This window comes from Schistocerca serialis, chromosome 2, assembly GCF_023864345.2.
Source record: "Schistocerca serialis cubense isolate TAMUIC-IGC-003099 chromosome 2, iqSchSeri2.2, whole genome shotgun sequence".
In the NCBI taxonomy this organism is placed as follows: domain Eukaryota; kingdom Metazoa; phylum Arthropoda; class Insecta; order Orthoptera; family Acrididae; genus Schistocerca; species Schistocerca serialis.
Window position 1 is genome coordinate 537702874 of NC_064639.1, and position 9236 is coordinate 537712109.

A 9236-nucleotide genomic window follows, 5' to 3' on the forward strand; every position below is an offset into this window, starting at 1 on the left:
ACACTGTATGCAATAATATTCTGTTTCGCCGCTCTCACCCTGACAGCAACAATTGGTTATTATGCATTCCTGACGAACTTGTTAACAAATTAATTTGGTATACTCATTTAAGTTACGCACATTACGGAGCCAGAAAATGTTTTCTTATACTGAGACAGAACTGTTATTTTACCAACATGGAGAAACGTATTCGACGAGTTTTAGCGTCATGCAAAATCTGCCAGAAAGCTAAGTCAGATACGACTTCACATATTCCTCCATTACATCCCATTGTACCTGTTAAATTGAGACACATGGCCGCTGTAGACATTTTTGGTCCGATTCCCAGAACTAATAGAGGTTTTTGCTACATCTTTGTCGCTGTTGAACTCACTTCAAAATTTGTTACCTTCACTCCGTTATGCAAAGCTACTGCCAAAACTGTTTCGAAAGCATTTGTAAAACATTTTCTATTTCAAGTAGGGCATGTGTTGAAAGTAATTTCTGACAATGGACCACAGCTTCTATTTGCTATATGGACACGTATGTTACGAGCTAGAAACATTTCTCTGATCTATATATCCAGGTACCATGCTTCTTCGAACCCTTGTGAACGATTAATGAAAGAAATTGGTAAACTGTGTAGAATATACTGCCATAAAAGACATATTGATTGGGACACACACATACTCTCATTCCAGGATGTAATTAATTCCATACCAAATGAATCTACTACGCTATCTCCGTCTGTTATACTGAAAAATGTTGAACCACCTAACAAAATTAAAGAATTAGTAACCTTTCCTACATCTCGTCGACTACGACACCATGAAATAATTGACATTGCGCTGAACAACATCAAACGTGCCGCAGAGCGCCGGAGAAGACAGCAAAAACAGGTTTGTACACGCTGTGACTTTCACATTGGACAGAAGATATTAGTACGTACACACTATTTATCCAACAGAGGAAAGAATAGATGCAGTAAATTTGAGCTTCTATATGCAGGTCCATATCTAATTCGCAGCATTCCTCACCCCAATGTAGTACACGTCGAAACTTTGAGAACCAGAAAAAGCAAGGGCAATCACCATGTCTCCAACATCAAACCCTTTGTTGAATGAACATACTTTATGATTTATCACACTGTAATGCCATTTCCTAATTTTTTTTATGACCACTTATGTAATTATATTCACATGAACACTTACTGATGATTATCATATTTTTTCTTGGCAAGTGCCCGGTAAGGTAAGGTTAGCAGGTCGCTCTTCTTGTCGTTACGCATCAGACCGTGCATATTTTTCCAGATGAACTTACACATTTTATGACCACTTATGCAATTATATTTATGTGACTACTTACTGATGATTATCGTATTTTTTCTTGGCAAGTGCCTGGCAAGGTAAGGTTAGCAGGTCGCTCTTCTTGTCGTTACACATCAGACTGTGCACATTTTTCCAGATAAACTTACATATTTTATGAACAATTATGCAATTCTATCTAGTGACATATTAATTTTATCAAATTCTCTCTCCATTAAAGTCTTCAATTCTCGCCTCTATTAACTACACAACATACAAGCTGAACACAAAGAAAGTCATTTCTTGTCGTTATATAACAGACCGTGTACATTTTCCATTTTTTAGGTATGTATGATTGTTTTCCTGTTTTGTTTGTATGCACTAAGAAATATTTAAGATATAACAAACACCAGTTGACTTTAACATTTTGCCTTATGATATCTCAACATCGTGAGTATTTTACATTTTTTTTGTTGCTACCTCATCATGAAGTGTAAATGGATCAGAATTAACAAGCATTAACAAGAATATACTATACACATCGTATGATAGCAGTCTTAACTAATTTTTTATTTCAGAATACGAGGCAATTGATGCAGGCTGTCAGACAGAACTACACATCTTAGTTTTAGTGATGAAATATGCTAGAAATAAGGAATAGTTGTCTAATGAATAATGAAGTGACTTTTTTGCAGATGATAATGAATGGTGATGAATAATGATGAAGAATATGTTAATATGGATAATGAAGTTTTTCTTTACAGGTGATGATAATAATGGAGTTATGATTATATGGATAATGAAGTTTTTCTTTGCAGGTGATGATAGCAATGATAATGAAGTTTTTCTTTGCAGATGAAAATAATGATGAGGTGTATATTTACTGTTAGTTAAGAAATGCTATGTAGTTATTTAAGTATTTGTTGCAGTTCGTTTTGACAGTATGTCTTATGTCGCATGGTATGATGACTGAAGGTTTTTTAAAGGACAGCTAGAGAACTTATATATTTTATACACATTTCACTACCTGTTAATTCGAAGTTCACTACTTTTCAGCATAATATGCGTTTCTTCTTTCAGTTTAATAATCCATTTTGTATTTTTTGCAGGAGAAATTATTCACGAAATTAATACGCTATAAGCAGTTAATCATTAAACCTCTTCTAGTACTTGCATTTTTTCTTACCCATTTGTGTGTGTCATTCATGAATGTGATCACATATACTCTACTTGTTTCATAACCTTGCTACAGCTGACTCATGACGAATGACGTTACACATCTTCATTTGCAGCAATAAGTCAAATGCAAATATTGTCATGCCCCAGTAATTAATTATCGATCCCAATGCAATGCATTGCTAGTACAAAAGAAAATGTATTACCTGTCCCAAATAATGCTACCAGTTTAAGAGAGTTCTGAGTAATACTGAATGATGTTTTCTAGTCACAGATGTTGAATAATAGTTGCGGTATGCTACATTTTCAATATGTCCTATGTCACCGGAATTATCAGTTCTGAGTAATATTGAATGATGCTTTGTAATAATGCATAAATACTATGCCAATAATTTCTGTAAATAATATTTTGTTATACTCTATAAATGCTATGCCAATAATTGACTCTCATTTTGAATGATAACTTCTGAATAATACTGAATAAGGTTTTATAAAAATATAAGAATACTTTGTAACTGGCCAATGAGTGCCAATAATTATTTTAAATATGTCGTATGCCACTTGAATGAGGAAAACTGTTTTGTACTATTCAATACTTGCTATATGTTTTGTAACTGGCCAATGAGTGCCAATGATTACTATAACTAAGTGAATTATGTTAATACTATGCCATTCATTAGCTCCTGTTTTCAATGATGACTTCTGATGGTTTGTAACTGGCCAATGAGTGCCAATGTTCACTGTAATCAGATGATTTATGAACATTATTCTGTAATACTTCATACATGGTACAGAAATGTTCAGTAACTGTGCAACGAGTGCCACCAATTACTCAAATCAGTTGTTAGACTAGTGTAATTCTCAATGAAGGCTAGTATGTGACTTAATGTCCTTCACCTTATGACCTAATTACCAGAAATTACTGCAATATCCGTTTGTCCTGTCTATCCTCATGATCATGGAGCACTATATTTGGTGTTTCCACTGATTCTACGTTGGTGTACCTTACAAGAACGTGGTGTTGACACGACATGCTGTCCACCACCTTGAGCGATGGAGACGTTATTATGGTCCCACTGTTTGGTATACCTAATGTACTACCAAAATGATAATTTGGAATATTACTACGACATTTCAGTGTCTTGGCTACATTGATTAATACTTCAAGGAAAATAACTTCAGATTGTCTCACTTGGTGTTGTGCTTCTGTAGAAAGATATGGACTTTCAGTGCAGCTGCGTGCAACCTAAAGTGCTACAACCATGATGCAATCCTTCCGTTTCCTATCCTAGTTCTTGTAAATTGGTAAAAAAAAAGTATATACAGTGCGTGTGCACTTTTGTCATTTTGTTAACATGATTTGTATTCATTAAATATACATTTTGTGATTTGCTGATATGTCTGAACTACAAAGCGTGTCCAGTTTTGTCATTTTGTTAACATGATTTGTATTCGTTGCATATACATTTTGTGATTTGCTAATATGTTCTGAACTACAGTGCGTGTGCACTTTTGTCATTTGTTAATATGATTTGTACTCATTGCCTATACATTTGTGATTTCCTGATATGTTCAGTACTACAGTGCGTGTGCACTTTATGTCATTTGTTAATATGAATTGTACTCATTGTGTATACATTTTGTCTTTGCTTGATATGTTCTGTACTCAGTGCATCTGCACTATATTTTATTTCATGTTCTGCACTTATATATATGTATATATTCTGTGATTGTAAACTTAGTTAATTAAGAAAAATTTGTTGCTCATGGCAAGTCCAATTGACTCACCATCGCTGCCAAATTTTTGCCCCCCCCCCCCCCCCCCCCCCCAGTGGAGGGTTATGTAAGACGTATGCGTTGCCGGCGATGGGCGAGGCATGGCAGAGTCTCTGACCAGAGAGCAGTATGTAGTTAGTTGTTGCTTGTCGCTAGTCGGCAGTAGTCTTCAGTAGTCTGCAGTAGTCGACAGTAGTCTTCAGTAGTCTGCTGTTGTGGACAGTAGTCGGCGCGTGCCTGCGCATGTCAGCAGTCTGCTCTGGTAGGGACTTTGGAGAATGAGTATTATTGTAGAAGGTAAAGACGCTGCCTTGCGCATATCTAGTAATGTATGTTAACTGTCATTAATTTCTTTTTTTTAAAAAATGCCCCAATAAGAAGTTTTATAATATAAAGTAATTTTTTAAGAAAAGCATTCATTTCAATTTAAAGAATATTTCCAATGCATGATCATTCCTTCTAAGAATCAAAAAAAAAAAAAAAATAGGCCAGCATTGCATGAAGCTGTGCCGAAAAGTTTTTACGTAAGAGCAGATATATTTGCAGTTTTTATTGAGGTAAGAATTTTTCCTTTTTTATTCAGAATACTGGGCCGAGGCGCACTGCTGCTGTCATCATAAAATTTACCAGGTTACTGAATTTTTTATTATTTTGGTGATTAGGAATTTTTCTGTTTCGAACTTAACATTAAATGAGAAAAGAATTTTGTGGGTACATTAAATGTGAATGCATTTCTGCACAGAGATTATAAATGGAAGCCAATTTTGTTCAAAGGTTACAGTATTTAAAATTCATTTAATTATTATTTCCGTGGGAGGTTACACTAACTAAAATTCATTTAATTTAATATTTCTGTGGGGAGTTTACACTTGGTTCATTTTCATTTTTTTATATTTTTGTGGGGAGGTTACAATGTGTATGGAATAAGACATAGTACACCATAAACATACACTCTTAGTGACACAATCCTTAAGTTTCCTAAGGAGATATAAAACTCTTGCCAACTTATTGCACAGCTCTTCTGTGTGGGTATGCCAGCATAATTTAATATCTATACATATACCTAACAATTTTACTGAATGTGTGAGTTTATTTGGTCCATTATTAATATCTCCAAGGGAAAAGAGGATGTGTTCAGTTTTGTTTTTATTTAATGACAGTCTGTTTTCATGGAACCATTGAGCTGCCTTTTCCATCATTGAGTTGTTCATTTGTTTGACAACATTTGCGTCACTATGAGACATGATAAAAATTGTGCCATCAGCATATATTACAGATTTATATGTTAATAAGTTGAGCAGATCATTCACATACACAATAAATAAGAAAGGTCCCAGTACAGATCCTTGTGGCACTCCATATTTCATCTTGAAGAGGTCAGATTTGTTATTTGAATTTAAAACTACCATTTGGTTTCTGTTTGGCAAATATGTTTTCAGCAATAACAGTTCTACATCAGTTATTCCGTATTTTTCAAGTTTTTTAAATAAAATGCTATGTGTGACAGTGTCAATGCCTTGGTTAAATCTACTAAAGTTCCATAAACTTATTCCCTATTTTCTAAACCATGTAATATTGATAACAGCCTATTTTGGAATTCATATTGGTCCATATTTAGGAGGTTGTAAAACTAAAAAAAAATCATTTAACTGGTCTTTCATTAATGTTTCAATAATTTTGAATATTGTAGGTACTATTGCAATGGGTCTGTAATTTTGATGTGAAGTTCTGTATCCTTTATTGAATATGGGCAAGACAATTGTCAGTTTAGGGCAGTCTGGAAATGTTCCTTCTGTAAACATCCTTCATTGTCCTCTAAATTTCTTTCATCTGTTATAGTTAATTTCCCAAAATTTATGAAACTATTATTCAGTTCATCTGCACTTAGAGAGACAGATAGATTTTCTGCAATTAACCCTTTTCTGCTTTAATTATTTTCCATGCTGCCTTACATTTGTTACTAGCCTGAGAAATATAGCTGTCATTTGCTTTTTCCTTTGCAGAAATGATATCATTTCTGTGCAGCCTTTTTAATTTGGCATATGAATGTCTGTACTTATTATTAGAGCAAGATTTGTCATAGCAAGTTCTTAACAAAATTCTTAAGTTATTTAAGTTAGGTGTATATCAGTCAGTTACACTTCTTTCCTGTTTTCTCGTTGCATTTAGTCTATTGTGTTTAATAATGAGGGGGCAATATTGATTAAAGACAGTTGTAATGGTATATAAGAAATAATCAAAAGGATCACTTAAAAATTTATTCTACATGACAGTATTATACTGTTCAATGTTTAAAAGTCTTTGTACGAGATTTGTTATATTTGATGGATTTATCTGCCTCACTATCTGGGGTTCTATTGATTGAACATGATTTGTTTTGCACCCCATTAATTTTAGGAAAATTCCATCATGGTCAGAGAGCATTTGTTTAACAACATTTAAGACTACATCATCTGTGCCAATGTTTGATATAACATTATTTGGACAGGCGTTCTGCCTCATGGGCTTATAGTTAAGGCAATTATAACCCCATGACTAGAGGGTATCTAGCAGTAATCTACTTTTAGAATTTTTGCACCATCACATCTATATCAATGTCACTAAATATTAAAATTTTATAATTCTTGTATCCAAGTAAGTACATTAAGAGATTATCTACATGGTGGACAATAACTTTGGCACCAGTTTATAGGACACTGTACATAGATACCACAGTTAACTGAAGGCGTTCTTAATTATTTCTAACACTACTTTCCTCATCAACATCCTTTTTTCTTTTACATATTTTGATTACGTGCCTGATGAAAAAAATCTGATCAGTTTGTCTCATAGATTTCGGTAACATAAATTTTGTTGAACAACTGTGTAGTAAAAACATTAAAAAAGGCTGAAAACTATCTAAGTTGAAAAAAAAAATATTGTCAGTTCTGTTGTTAGGGAGAGGCTGCAATATGTCAACTGATTAAGAATCTGGCATACAGCTTAATTTCACTAATATATGTGCAACAGCATAATATGCTTATTTCTGCCTATTTCGCCTCCCCTCTAAAGCGAACCAATTTTATGTGTGCATGGCAATGAGTGTAATATGTGCCCCCCCTCCAATTATCGCCTATTGTGATCGGATTCTTATATGAAGGGAAAAAAAACATTTATTCATTTTGAAAGTGATGTTTCAGGATAGTGAGATCCTTTTGCTTTTGATACCCCAGACCTTATATACACAACAGATTTCTACAGAAAAATCCTTCAAAGGAATAAAATTACACTAGGCTGTATTAAGTTTTCACAAGTATGAGACATGAAGTTCTTTTACAAAGCTAACAGGAACCTAGAACTTCTATCTTCAACGAGAATGGTATGAGACTGAATACAAAAATGTCTGCACATTCACATCGTTATCTCTTTGAGGCAGGCTTATTAAAGGCTTTGGAGCCAGTCAGAAGAATTTCTTCTGATTAGTCATAACTATTTTGCAACCATCCATTGGCCGCAATTCGAACAGATTTCATCGAATCACAAACTACGGGAACTGGGAGAATGCCTGTGTCAAACGCATTTGTGTGGTTGCGATTGTACCTCAAGCGAACCCACTACAAAATATAATACTCGCATCAGACTGTTTTCATTGGCTTATTGTAACCTCTGTCCTCATTGGCTGACTGCGAAATAGATCAGATGTATTCGGAACAGAATGTATTTTACGTTGGGAAAATAAGCATTCGTGAAGAGAATATTGTTTCTTGATGGCTGCATCAGAATATGGTAGGGGCCTTGAAGATATACTCACTCACACAAAGAACCCATTCTGGAGTATTGATACATTGTATTCTCGTGTTTTTGGAGTTCAGAATCAGTGATCTCTATACTAAATACACTGAAGAGCCGAAGAAACTGGCACACCTGCCTAATATCGTTAGGGCCCCTGCGGGCATGCAGAAGTGCCGCAACACAACGTGGCATGGACTCGACTAATGTTTGATGTAGGGCTGGAGGGAAGTGACACCATGAATCCTGCAGGGCTGTCCATAAATCCGTTAAGAGTACAAGGGTAGGATATCTCTTCTGAACATTACGTTGCAAGACATCACAGGTATGATCAATAATGTTCATGTCTGGGGAGTTTGGTGGCCAGCGGAAGTGTTTAAACTCAGAAGAGTGTTCCTGGAATCACTCTGTAGCAATTCTGGACGTGAGCATTGTCGCATTGTCCTGCTGGAATTTCATAAGTCCTTCGGATTGCACAATGGATGTGAATGGATGCAGGTAAACAGACGGAATGACGGTTCATGAGGCTGTCTCCATACGTCCTTCTTCTCGATACAATTTTGAAATGAGACTCGTCCAACAAGGCAATGTTTCCAGTCATCAACAGTCGAATGTCGGTGTTGACGGCCCCAGGCGAGGTTTCATGCTCTGTCGTGCAGTCATCAAGAGTACACGATTGGGCCTTCGATTCCGAGAGCTCATATCGATTACATTTCGTTGAAAGAGTTGCACGCTGACACTTGTTGATGGCCCTGCGTTGAAATCTGCAGCAATTTGCGGAAGGATTGCACTTCTGTCACGTTAAACGATCCTTTTCAGTCATCATTGATCTCGTTCTTGCAGGATCTTTTTTCGGCCGCAGCGATGTCGGGGAGCTGATGTTTTACCGGATTCCTGATATTCACGGTACACTCGTGGAATGGTCGTACTGGAAAATTCCCATTTCCTCGCTGCCTTGGAGATGCTGTGTACCATCGCTCGTGCGACGACTGTAACAGAATTTTCAGATTCACGTGAATCTTGATAACCTGCCATTGTAGCAGCAGTAACCGATCTAACAACTGCGCCAGACAGTTGTTGTCTTATATAGGACTTGCCGACCGCAGTGCTGTATTCTGCATGTTTACACATCTCTGTATTTGAATACGCGTGCCTATACCAGTTTCTTTCGTGCTTTCGTGTCCTTTCATCCTTTAACGCCCATTACTGAATCAGTCACATATATCGATGCAA